The following is a 14,636-nucleotide window of genomic DNA, read 5'->3' on the forward strand; positions in this document are numbered from 1 at the left end:
TGTATGTATAATCTGTTTGTTATTTATGTTGAAAAACAAAATAGTACAAAATATGGTACGGTGTATTTGATAATTGTTTCGTTCAAATTTATATGTTTTATATGTGGTGTCGTATTTTTTTTAGCAATGACTTTTTGTGTTGTTTTTTGGTTGAAACATAAGATATAACCTAAAATTAATGTATAGTGTATTTTGTGGGAATATGTATATGTGTAACAATATTTACATTGATTGTGATAGTGTAAATTTCATCAATTATTTTGAGTGATAGTGTTTTATTGCATTCCTCGAGTAGAGCCTCAGGTAAGTACCTAGAAATTAAGTTGAAAAAGTTGTAAATAAACAAAACATTCTTGTATGTTGATTATATCTTAAAAAATAATTTCGTTCGAAAATTTACACCTTCAATGTCGAAACTCTAAATTATCTTATAATTTTAAAAAGAGTACCGATATACTACTTATATGTAATGTTTTATCACTTATATTAAACATGTGTTATAAAATAATATAAACATTTGTGATATAAAGTTTGAACATGAAATTTTATATATCTAACATGCTGCTATTTATCATATTTAATAAGATAAAGTAGTTTAAATAATTAATGTTTTCAATTGCCATTACAGAATTGTATGAGAATATATAATAATAACAGAAAGTAATTAATAATTATTATGTTTTATATACATTAATATATTTCTTTTTGATTGTCTCTGCCATAAATGATAATATGTTGACAGATGCAATAGTTTGACTAGCCCTTGCACTCACAAAAACAGACAGTATTATTTTTGTGCTGTGCTTGTTAGCACAGATTCATGTTTATTAGCAAACAGTTTGCAGTTAACAATGAACTTATAGTGATGTCTTAAAGGAGAAGAACATCCATCAATATTCTCCTTCTAATCTTGGAGCCAAGTCCTTTCTTTAGCCACGCACACATGCAGCTGTGCAGTTTATTAAATTTATGACTATCCTATCTGGGCTGAAAGTTACTTCTATATTCATCCTACATTGTCCTTAGGTATACGACCTCCACAACTAACATGATATAAAAAATCAATATTTATATTTATTACGACAAAGTAACTAAGATCCAGTGGGTTGAATAATAATATTAATTATATAATCTGCTTTTCATTGTTTAAAAAGTTATGTGGGAGTTCTTTTTAATTATAAGTAGTAAAATATACAAAAATGGTACATCAATGAAGGCCATAAAAAGATATTATCTGAAAGTTTTGGTGATACAATGGTTAGAAACAAACATTCTCATAATTATAAGGTATGTTTATTTGATCCTCTTATTGTTTATATGATGACAAACTTATGCAAAATTATATTTGAAGGTGCACTGGGCTCAATAGGGCTTGATCCCGGGGTGATTTTACCCAAAATAAGCCCACAGTAGTCATCACATTATGCACATCCATTTTATATTTATAATATACTCCCTATAATTATTATACATATGTTATGTATTATTGTCACAATTATGATTTAAGTTTTTTGAGTCAATTGTCACTTATATTAAAATCTGTTTTTTGATGAAACTTGAAACTTAATAAATTTCTTATAATAGATTCTACTGCATTTTATTTATACCCCAAAGTACAAAAATAGAACTCAAAAGTATATATAAAAATGCAAAATATTAATTACAGGTGTGGCTTCATTCTCTTTTATTAAGCTAATGACAGGAACAACATTACTTTTAAGTGAGGGATACACATTTTCAAGGATCGGCATGACCAGCAATCTTTATTATTGTTCATCAAGAAAAAAAGGATGCAAGAGTAGAATGAAATTTGACCAACAAAGAAATATTGTGTTCTCGAATGGCATACTCCATTCACATCCACCACCAAGATATAAAGAGTCATTGAATGGGCTCTACATTAAAATTTGAGGGTACATGTAATTTACAATAAGTACATATGTTTAGCGAAATACATTGTTACTAACCTGCTAATTCAAGTATTTATATATAAAATATACAAAAATTATTTACAGGATGATTTATAATATAGTTAGGAGCATGTCCACTATCCTATAGAAAAACAGGTTGAAATCAATATATATCAACATGAAATAATTTAATTTACTTAAACAATTTGTTATGTTTAAAGTGGTGACCCTGACTTCTGTAATTAATTATACAAATTAAATTTGTAACCAAGAATTATGAATGATGTGGGACTTGTACCCGAGATCTCTTGCGTTCTATCTGACAGAATATTATTTAATTAAATCCCATTCTAATCTCATTCTAATCTGTGTTCCAGCACATTAGTGCTCACAGACACAATAAATATCCTTAGTAGGTACTTCAATAAAGTGTCATTTCAGGGTGACTTTATATTACATACCATTTTAACATAATCCATATGTTGCCTAAACTACACCCAATGAAGTGTTAGTTTGTGGTTATAGTTCCATAACCAAATACATACCTAATATTCTGGAGTGTCGGGGAACAATAAAATGGCATCAAATCAAATTAATGTATAGTTTTATTATAAGTATTTGATTATGTTTATGAATATGGTTTTTTAAAGAGACAGAGCTTTAATACTAATTATATTACACAAATTAAAATTGAAAACGAATTTATGAACGATGTGTGACTCGAACCCGTGACCTCTCGCGTGCCTTGCGAGTGCTCTTCCACTGAGCCAACCGTGCGAGTGACGTTACGTTCATAAATCTTGATATGTCTTGTTCAATTCTCAGGTTGAGGCTTCATGATAAAAAAATAACAAATTGTTTAGATTTGAATAATTATATTATTATTATTATTATCTAGCACCCGCCTACAACTCGTACGAGTTAAATATGTTTACGTTGCAATTGAACCATTGAATATGATAATGTTCACACTTTTTCTACAATAAAAGTAATCGAGTATGTCTTTAAAATGAGAACTAAGTAGCAGAAAGAAAATCCGCGATAAAATACATCCAGTCCATTCGGAGTTTAGCTAGAACAAATATATTAGCGATAATTTTCAAAATTAGATAGTTCCATGCTGAAATTGACATGCAAATATTAAAGAAACATTTTTAATTTTAACTTTATTTGTAGGGAAAGTTGTCGTGTTACGAAGGGATGATTTCTTTAACTCCGACTTTGAACCTACACCAGTTACGAGTATTGAACAGTTTACTTCACAGATTTAATTAGTTGTTTCCGGTCGAACTGAAATTAAACATTCGAAGAAACGAATACGAATCGGGAGTGGTAATAATTTAAAGTCCAAAGCAAAGCAGCTACGAAATTCAGGCGCAGAATATACTTCTGTGTCTCGCAGTAGTCGAGTTGTTCCAAGGAGGCAATTGAAACCTCCATGTGGCACGAAATGTCGATGGCAATGTACCGAAAACATAAAAGAAGAAGCACGACAAACCATATTCCGAAATTATTGGAATATGGCGTCATTGATTAAACAACGGTATTTTATAGATAACAGTATGGTTGTAATTAAACCTCGATATCAATATAAAAAGCTAGACAGCAATCGCAACTCAAACCATGCTTATTACTTTACCATAAAATAGAAGAAAATTAGGGTCTGCAAATTATTTTTTAGAAATACGTTAGGAATTAATGAGAGACCTATACGAACAGTTATCGAAAAGTTGAGGAATAATGGGGTAATTGAGGAAAAACGTGGAAAACATGGAAAGCAAAGAAAGGTTTCATATTAATAAAATAAATAACTGATGTCATTCAGAATTCATCAATTATTTCGTTTCATATTTGATGGCGTTATACTTACCTGTCAAGAAATGAGTTCTGAAAGAAAAGCAAACATATTTGTATAATTACCTAAATAAAAAGGAATTCCCTTTTTTAATGAGACAGGAGGACAAAAGATCGTACGCTTACTACAACCACATTCTCTTGCCTTACCTGAGAAATCAAATTTGAACAACAAGGTACCCAAGTATTGTCGTCCTTTAAACACCGCGCAAGGAAGTGCATTCCCTAGTTTGGTTGTGAGTGGCAGAAAGTTCATTGACAATTGCACTTTGGACGAATGCCACATATGCACATCATAAGGATTATGTCCAAGCGTGTCGAAGGTGGAATTGAGTGGCAGCAATCAGGAAACAGCGTAACAGGTGACAATTTGAGGTGTTCTGCGCTATTCCCGGTCAAATAGTGAATTAAAAACTGAATACTGCGGAGCACCAAACCAGTGTTGAGAGCAATAGTCCATTTGTGGCCGGACCTCTGCTTTTTAAAGCGCAAGAATGTAGGCTGATTTGAAATATTGTCTAACTCTGCTTATGACTGCCACTTTCTTTAAAGCCAAAATTGTCATTGCCTACCAGATGACCGTCAAATTGGCACTTTTTTTTGTTTCACTTCACATACAGTTAAAAAAGTTGGTCTTTGAAATATCAATACCACTTGCAATCAGGATACTGTGTTTATATTTGAAATATTTAAAGATAATATATTATTATAATTGATGTAAAAGGTCAACTTAGTCTTATTATGTACGTGCTCCTTTTGTTGTAACCCCTCGTACTCAGTATGGCGGGAATATATTTCATTCCAAGGCAATATGACATCTTTGCAGGGGCTCCCCAGTCCCAACTTCTTCAATTTGACTTCATTCGATGCACATAGGCTAGAATCAATGACGAATTCATATCACGGGAAATATTCGAAGGATGTCTCTCGTTTTATAATTACCGCGCATTTAGAAAGAAACTTTTCGTCTCTCACTGACATTTTGTGTAATCTGCTGCTTGGAGTATTCCCGAAGTGATATGAGGTACCTTCAAGCTTAGAGCAAAATTTCACTTTAAAGGCCGGGAATGAATCTCTTTGACTCTGTTGTCGCAGATGTCCATGGGCAGCGGTTTTTTCACATTCCGTTAAAGGAGAGCCAGATTATGCTGTCTCCAAAAAATAAAAAATAAATGTTATAGTATCGTTTTTACTAAGTTTGTCATTCTTGCAGGTGAGTTGAGTTACTCATTTATTAAGTTACTATCCGGAGCGACACTACTTTTGTATGAAGGCTACACCTTTTCACAAAACAGCTGGGCGAAGAACTTATACTATTGCTCTCAGAAGATGAAAGGATGTAAAGCTCGTCTGAAGTTGGACGCTAACGGAGTAATATTTCCTACCGATGTTGACCACAAACATCCACCACCGAAATACGTTAGAGTATCCGATGAATATTTTTGTAAAGTATAGTTGTAACCACGTCCATTGCGTTTGAACTGAAGTAAAACTACATAGTACAGGATTCGAATAGGAAGCGTCATTGAACAACCGTTTTTTGGATGAAAAGTGTTTTGTATCAAATTTGTAATGTTAAATAGCGAACCAGTCTGGAGAGTACTTGTTAAGACCTTTATATATAATTAATTCAAAATTTAGAATGATTTTTGATGGCCTAAGCCGTCAGCAAGGTACGCGCAGAAGTAAAGAGAAGACTATTTCAGTCGACCGATCTTGGTGATTGGCGGAATCCAGACATTTGTGGAAAGATTACCATGGTTGTATGTCGCTGCTGTGATTGACCTGCGTCAGGTTTGGGATAAGAATTGAATTAGCGCAGCTCAGAGATACAAGCAATTATCTTGTTTAATAGGAATTAACGATTTATACATATAGACAAATCACGACGAATAAAAAAACAGCCGAAACAGGCCACAAACTACGCCTTAATAAGTTTCGACTGCTATATCTATACATTGCCGCATTTACTCTAATTGTTTAACATATTATTGGCCAATAAGCAGTAATGTTAAACATTTGCCACACGACTAAGGAGAAAAGTGTGCTTACATTGTCTTTAATGTCACTTTTGCCGTTCCGCTATCAGACTGATAATGATAAAATAATATGTCCAAATATGTGTACAGAACACGTGTTAGTAATAAATTTGTGTTTTTATTTACTCCTATCTATTTATATATATAAAGCACAAAGAAAGGGTTGGAAGTTTTATTCGCCAGCAACCACAATAGGTGCAGACCGTCATATAATATCATTGAAAAGGTCTCGATGAGAAAAGCTGAAAATCTTACTGCCTTACAAATAAACTTGGTATAAAGTAATAACTGAGAATAAACCAAGAAGATGCAAAATGCTTACAAATATATATTTATTCTGCTTATGATTGGTTTATTCGGACGTATAACGTTTCCTACTACTACGACTACTTGACATTCGGAAAATTTCAGAACTATCACTGTATTGTTGTATTGACAGTGTTGTCAGCGCATCATGCCAACATTTTGCATAATATTCTAGGTTTATTCTTGTGTATAACTTTATACCAAGTAAATTTGTAAGGCCGTTAAAGTTTGGTATTCTAAGTGACCAGGATCAAAAGCTATTCAGGTTTGAACATTTTCCGAAGAGTTACATTGAAAGTGAGTCTTATTTATCAGGCTCGCATACACGGGCACGAGTCACTAGTTTATATTAATCTTTATCCCAAGGATTCCCGTGATACCATCGGATTACCAATTTGAATTGAAACGTCTGCAATTTCCGGTTAAACTGCTACGCGATGACAATGAATAAAGCACAGGGCCAAAAATTTTGAACTAGCCGGTATAGATCTCAGAAATAATTGTTTCTTGCATGGCCAGTTGTATGTGGCGTGCTCCAGAGTCAGTTTACCAGGTTTTTCTTCAACCCGATCGAAGAACAAGAAATGTTGATTACAGGGAAGTTTTAAAAATGAGGGCTGTCAATTCTTTTTTTCCATACCATCGAATTACCAATTGCAATTTTAACATAGCAACAATTTCTGGTTAAGAAATCATGCTACTCGATAATCTTCCTACTAATATTATAAATGTGAAAGTTTGTATGTCTGGATGTATGTTTGAACTTCTTAACGCAAAATCTACTGAATAGATTTTCATGAAACTTTACAATAATAGGTATAGCTTACTAACCAGATTAACAAATACGCTATAATTTATAAAACTATAGTGTGAATTATACAAAATATAAGTGTGATTGTTGCTAATGAATACAACTAGCGCCATCTCTTATCAACTAGCAAGGAAAAGATCAATACAATTTGTATGGCAAAACAGCGTTTGCCGGGTCAGCTAGTATTATAATAATAAAGCTAGAATCAAACTTTGAAAACAGCCGCTGTACATCTCAGTAATTGTTTCTTTCACGACCAGCTGTACCTAGGTGGAGGCTTATAACAATATGTAAATTGAAATTTTGTTTACGGAGAAGTTTGGAAAATATAGAACTGTAAGCTCTTTATTCCAAAAAAAAATTAAAATTGCTGTCTCTTTAGGTATGAACTATGAAGTGCGGTTTTTACTAGCGGTAGAACTTTTGTCGATTAGTTTGATTACCCTTCAGCAGGAAAATAATCGACGAAGGAACTAGATAGGAAATCAGAAATTATACGCGGACGAAGTCGCGCGCGGCTGCTAGTAATTGTATATTTGTTTATTGGCAGGAACAAGTTGTACGCTTGATTCAACTAAGTGATTTAGTTTGTATTACAGATACACATTCTTTTATTACGTTAACGTCGGGCTCTCAACTTCTTCTGTATCGAGGATATACGTTTGCGAAGAATTCCAACCAATTATATTATTGCTCGAGTAAGAGCAAAGGCTGCAAGGGAAGAATCAAGTTAGATATTAACGGAGATATGTTGCCTTTCATTGGAGATCATAATCACCCACCACCGTGTTACATGAAGACTAAGTATGGCTATTATGTAAAAGTTTGATTGACTGACACCTGCATAATATAATTGTATTAATTACTGAAATATTTATAATAACAATTATTGTATTCTCATTTTGTTTAATTATTGCGAAATTACCAAATTAGATCTTAACGTATTAAAGTAATGATTTGTGACTAATTTTGCGAAGATTGATTTGATTAATTTTTATTAGAATATTCCAAATAAAGTTTTTGGTTTTACAATTAAGATGATTCCATATTAAATCATTCATACCTCCTTCCATTCATACCTTAAAAATTCAGCAGACTAAAATCCTTTTTAAGAGGTACTTTTCAAGAGGTAGTTACTTAAAAGTTACATTTTTATTATTTACTAGTGGACCCGACACACGTTGTCCTGTACACACATCTTAAATTTGAAAATCGGTCTAGTGGTTAGGAGTTCACTAACATACACATGAGAAGGAGAATTATATTATATGGACGGAATTCAGAATCGAAATCAATCTCAAATTCACTGGAACACACAAAAAATCATCAAAATGGGTGCAGCCGTTTAGGAAGTAGTTCAATTATGAATCTAAACCATTATCGAATCCACCTGAAGACACACAGAAAGTTTCATTAAAATAGTTCAAGCCGTTTATGAGGAGTTCAGTTACAACAGACGCACAAGGGAAATATATATACTAAGATATGGACGGAATTGACAGTCTAAACTAATCTCAAATTCACTGGAAAACAAAAAAAGTCAGGTAAAGCTAATAAAATGCGTGTAAAAAAGAACACACAACTTGAAATGTCACTATCACAAAGGATAATCGAAGTAAAGAAAGTTTTCGCGGAAGTAGCGGTAATCGTCACTCACAAAGATAGGATTCACTCTTTGTCTAAGGTATCGATCAACATAGAAGATGGATCGACATGTTGCTTGTCAAATATTATGGTCAGGTTCAGAAATTTAATTTGTGACAGAACTTATGATTTATCAACCTACATAAAAATAATTTGATAGATAGTTTACAAGTGTAATTAATTTACCAACAATAGTTACCTAAAATTAACTAAAATTTATTTTTTTACCTCCTGAGAAAGTTAGAAAGAATTGTAAAAATTCTAATTAGTTATTCATTTGAAACTATTCCTTAAATTTGATTTCTGAATGAATAAATTAAATAATGAGAATAAACCAAGAAGATGCAAAATGCTTACAAATAGACATTCTGCTTATGATTGGTTTATTCGGACGTATAACGTGTCCCGCGTTTGACGAAGTCGCGGGCAACTGCTAGTAATTGTATATTTGTTTATTGGCAGGAACAAGTTGTACGCTTGATTCAACTAAGTGATTTAGTTTGTATTACAGATACACATTCGTTTATTACGTTAACGTCGGGCTCTCAACTTCTTCTGTATCGAGGATATACGTTTGCGAAGAATTCCAACCAATTATATTATTGCTCGAGTAAGAGCAAAGGCTGCAAGGGAAGAATCAAGTTAGATATTAACGGAGATATGTTGCATTTCGTTGGAGATCATAACCATCCACCACCGTGTTACATGAAGACTCAGTATGGCTATTATGTTAACCACCGTGTTACATGAAAACGCTAAGTATGGCTATTGTGTAAAAGTTTTTACTGACACCTACATAATATACTTGTATTAATTACTGAATTATTTATAATAACATTTATTTTATTATCATTATGTTAAATTATTTCGAAATTAACAAATTAGATCGTAACGTGTTAAATTAATGCTTTGTGACTAATATTGAGAATTATTAATTTGATTTATTTTAATTCGAATATTCCAAATAAAGATTTTGGTTTTACAATTAAGATGACTCCATATTAAATCATTCATTCTGTGCTTAAATAATTAGGAAGCTCAAAATTTACTGTCTGACTCCTTTTATGCGTGATGGCCATTACAAATCTACAACAGTAGGCAATTACTCTTTTCAATCTAAACTCGAAAAATCTCTTATTAAATATTCTGAATCTGAATGAATAACAGTATTTACATTAACCCGTTTATCGATATTAGTTTCATAAGCCAATGCTAACCACTCATTAGTTATACTTTCGGGTAGATCGTCGTCCCAACCAAGACCAGAGAGCCACAATTTTTGTAATAAAACCTTCGCTATTATAAGAACTGGTGAGAACCATCCTAAAGGGTCATATATTTTTGCATTTTCTGATAATAAATATAGCTTGGTTATATTTTACTTATTCTCTGGAAAATCAATATTCAGTAGAAAGCAATCTTCTCTCGGCTTTCATTTAATCCTTAACGCCTTAACAGAATTATTCATATTAATAAAGTATGACTCTTGAGGAGGACTCTCACTAGGAATGCTTTTGAGAACATTAACAGAATAAGAATTCCACTTATCTAAAACGAAACCTCCACTAAGTTATAGTTGCGACAGTTCTTTGGTTAATGAAATGACTTCATTTTCCGTCTCACATCCTGATAACAAATCGTCTGTGAAGAAATCACTCTCTAACACATGTGCTGCTCTCGGATAAGTATCTCGTTCACCATGAGCTAACTGTCTAAGAGTCTTAATTGCTAGGTATGGTGCACATGATGTACCATACGTAACTGTATTTAATCGATAATCTTTGATTAGATCATCTGCTCTCTTTCTCCAGACAATTCTCTGTACATCTCTATCTTCTTTTCTTACAAGAATATGTCTATACATACGTTGAATATCTCCTACTAAACAAATTTTTTGACCACTCCAGCGCAAGAAAATTTCGCGTATGTCACGTTGAAGAGATGGACCAATTAATAACTTTTGATTAAGAGAAATACCTGTACTTGGTGTCGCTGACCCATCGAACACAACACGCAACTTCGTCGTTGTGCTTTGCTCTCGTAACACACCATGGCGCAGCAAGTAACATGAACCCTCTTTGTGCAACTCCTCTCTTGTTATTTCCTCCATGTGATTTAAATTTTCATATTCTTCCATAAAGTCTAAATAGCGCTGTTTAAGGACTCTTTCTCGTTGAAATGTTCTCTCCATTTGAAGTAACCTCTTAACTGCAAGCTGCCTTGATTCTCCGAGCGGTATATCAACTTCAGAAGAAAATGGTAGTGCCGCAATGTTACGCCAGTCAGAATTGCGAGAATTTGTTTCACTAAAAATCATCTCACATTGTACTTCTTTTGCAGTTGGGGTACGTGTATCAGTGTATAACTCTTCAGATTCCCAGGATCGTTGTAATAGATCATCTGTCTCAAGGTGGCTGTGCATGACAACAATAGTATTGCTGTTTGTGTGATTACCACCAATATTTCCTGATATAAACTTGTAATCCCTCTAACAGCATTTGTGCATAGACTTCAGCGCCCAATAATAAGTCAAAATTTTTGGGTTTATAAATACTAGGGTCTTTTAGAGGTTACGCTTTTAATTAAGTCAGTCGTTTTAAAATGTGTGCATTCACTCATACATGTTGAATTCCACCGTTGATATACAATATATATACGTTCTTTGTAATCCCAAACGCTGTGCCGCTGCTGCAGTAATGCATGATGCTTGACACCCTTGGTCTATCAGAGCACGCAATGAATGTTCATTCCATCCTTAGCTTTAATGTCTACAATCGCTGTAGGTAACAAGACTTGGTTTCCATTTACATCTCTTTGTGTACTCCCAATTGTGATTCCTCATATGTCGCTTCTTCTGTAGTCTTTTCAAATTATGTGACATGTGAATTTTAAGTTTTACCTTGTGGAGAGTTAGCTACATGAAGCAGAGTGTGATGGCGGCAAATATGACACAAGGTTTGTTGTCTACAGAACCTGGCACTATGCTTTGGAATCAGGCAATTGAAGCAAAGTTTCTTATCTTTTGCTACTTCTCTTCTTTGCTCAATAGAGAGTTTTCCAAAGTCCTTACAGTGATGTATATAATGATCTTGGCCACAATGCATACATACAACTTCTGTACTCGCCTTGAATGATTTCACCTGTGCACGAGAACGTACCGCATTCTCCTTGACATTAGTGACATTCAGACTAAGCTCCTCTAAAGACCTAAATCTCATCTCCATGAATTCTGTAAGCTCTATAATAGTAGGTATCTGACGACCTCCTCCTAATTTTTGCTCCCATAATTTATGAGTATCACTGTCAAATTTATTGACTATCAGATAAGTTACTAGTGGATCCCAGTTCTCGGTGGACACTCCAATATTTGTAAGTGCGCTTAAACATTCGTTAGTCGTGTTTAATAATCTTGTGATATGACTTGTTACGATTAATCTTTTATTATATCTCCCACTTAACACTTCTAGCGCTTTGTCGTAGTATGCCTCAATAAATGGATATTGACTTAATAAATTTTCTTCTTCTCCTCGCAAATTTAAAATTACTTTTTAGATAGTGAAATTTATGAATTTTTCTTAAGTTCTTATAAGTATTAATTAATGAGTTGAATAAGTCGTAAAAACTTGTCCACTCGTGATAATCACTAGAGAAAGTTCGGATATCAAATGCTGGCAATTTATTAGCGGAGTTTTGGTAGCTGGTGCCACTACTTCCTTCTGCTCTGCTACTTGATAAGATTGTTGGCTATGTTCATTTAAGAATTCTTTCATTAATGTTTTTGATTCTAGAAAGTTCTCTTCGCACGAATAATAAATGTCTCCTTTAGCACATTCATAAGCTTTTTTTCTCTTCAGATGTAATTAATTTTACTATTTCATTATGGTTACTTTTAAAGGTATTGAACTCAGATTCTAGCAACTCTAATCTTGTGTCTACATATGATTTTGTAATTTTTGATTAAGACTTTTTATAATTTGATAAGTATCGAGAAATATTTGCAGATATTTCTAATTGTCATTTAATTAACCCTTGAACAACAGACATATTGAAAATTTAATTTTAAAGTTCAATTAAAATGTTATAAAATCAACAGTTAATAATCACTTCAAATTTGTTCATAAGTTCTTCACTGTATAATGTTAGATAGTAAAGTATTAAAATCTGACTAAGTGTTTTAAATTTGACAATAAGAAATTACAAGTCTTTTCTACATGAATAATTTCTTAATATTTTCCAAGTGTTTGGAATCCAATAATCTTACTAAGTCTTATTTACACACTATGACACAAATCTAACATAAAATTTTGTAAGACCTTTTAAAGTTCACTATATAATTAATATTACTTACGGTTTGTAAATCAATTAATTATCACTTTGTACTATAGTCATTCCATTTCACTTCATGGTTCACTTACTTCACTTTAATATATCCGGCAGAAGTCCCAAATGTACACTTTTAGGAAAACTTCAGTAATGGTAGAACTGATTTAATAAACTTCCTCGGTCTTCCGCGTAGGCCCTCACGGGCCACGGGGTAACTGTTCGGGGCGATGACTCCTTTCAGTGATGTCATCGCCGCCTGCAAATACAGGCGGGGCTCTGGGTGGGACCGGTTGGTCCATGGTGTCGAATCCGGTGGTATCCTGCTGCAATGCGATCGTGCCCGCGTAGTGTCGCGAGCTATCTGCGGAGTGCAGCAGAGTGGTAGGTCCGTGATTGGTTTGCGCCCGCCGCTCAGCGAGGTCGGGCCCGCCGGTAGTGTACCGGCGAGCGCTCATCAGCCAACGGCGAGGTAGTCCTCTTACGTCCGGCGGTCGTCGATGCTATGGCGCGATGCCACCGGAGGCGGCAATAGGCGCGCCCGCCCGATGGAAATCGCCTGAGTCTTCGTCTCGTTGACCTTGAGTCTCCAGTCCTTCAGCCAGGTAGGAAGTGCGTCCTGTGCTCGCTGCTCTCATCCCGCTAGATGCGGGGCATTCAGCGAGGTGCTGATTTAATATAAAGTAAATTTAGTATAAATAATCATTAGTAATAAAATGTTAACTTACATCAAAGTGATCCTGACAAAAGAAAATAACTGTATTATCCTTTACTTCCCCTGGATCTCGGCGTGCAAGAGTATAGATACAAGTATTTGTAACCTCTTCTTGCGAACTTCACAATTTTTTGAACAGTTATAAATAGTTTTTCCGGCATCTTTATTGTATTTGTGTACAATGATACTGCACACCATTTGTAACTCATATTAAGAAGTAAATTACAACTACGAACTATTAAATAACGAAGTTAAACAATAAAATACACTATTCGCCATACACACCAGTTTGTTTACAAACGTGTGACGTCACAAGATTGACACGGCGCCATATTTTTGGAGCAAGTGTTTTGGCAACATTATTATTTGAGTTTGGTCTATTTTGAAACAATTATTATTTCATTAAAAACTTCAAATAAAAATAAAATATTCTTAGAGATTTCTGAAACACGATTTAATAGTATGAGATGGTTTCAGAAACTAGTCAAATAGCCTATTGTCAAAGAATCGTCATCGTTTGGATTATTATAATGTAATAGATATATAATAATTATTTTATTTCATATTTTTGTCACTATTTTCAAAACATTATCTAAAACTATTTTAATACGATCACTATTTAAGCCTTTAGCAACTTTGAGGGCCTTACACGCTGCAATGAGCTGGGAGATTAAAAAAAAAATACGCTAAGGACTGATTTGTAATCTCCGATCCGAACGTTTAAAGATTTTGTAAAACGTGAAATACCTTGTAATAAAAATTATTGAATTCAAGATTTTATTTGAACTTTAAATTTGCAACTGCTTCTAAACTACTGGTTATACTTTTATCGGTGTAACAAGAGAAGTCCGCAGGTCGGTGTGCGGGCGACAGCCGGGAGTCATTGTTTGGGATGGAGTGCGCGCGTGACTCGAGATGGCTAGCTCCGACCCAACGATGAAGGTCGTTGGCGTGATCCTGAAACTGAATATAATTCTTGTAATTAGTTTACAACACATAATATAGTACTGACTTAGTTATATGATGATATTTTTATT

The 14,636-nt window shown here is 33.8% G+C and overlaps 2 long non-coding RNA genes across 2 annotated transcripts in view; both read left to right on the forward strand.

The window, feature by feature from the left end:
- The window catches only part of LOC126966779 (uncharacterized), a 61,961-nt gene continuing 47,325 nt past the window's right edge, over positions 1 to 14,636 (forward strand). The window contains exon 1 of the long non-coding RNA XR_007729800.1: positions 1 to 303. This is a non-coding gene — a long non-coding RNA (uncharacterized LOC126966779). The remainder of the gene's footprint in view (positions 304 to 14,636) is intronic.
- LOC126966791 (uncharacterized) lies at positions 931 to 5,912 on the forward strand. The gene is made up of 2 exons (XR_007729812.1): positions 931 to 1,913; positions 3,087 to 5,912. It is a non-coding gene; the product is annotated as an uncharacterized LOC126966791 (long non-coding RNA).

Source organism: Leptidea sinapis, chromosome 11 (genome assembly GCF_905404315.1).
Source record: "Leptidea sinapis chromosome 11, ilLepSina1.1, whole genome shotgun sequence".
Classification (NCBI taxonomy): domain Eukaryota; kingdom Metazoa; phylum Arthropoda; class Insecta; order Lepidoptera; family Pieridae; genus Leptidea; species Leptidea sinapis.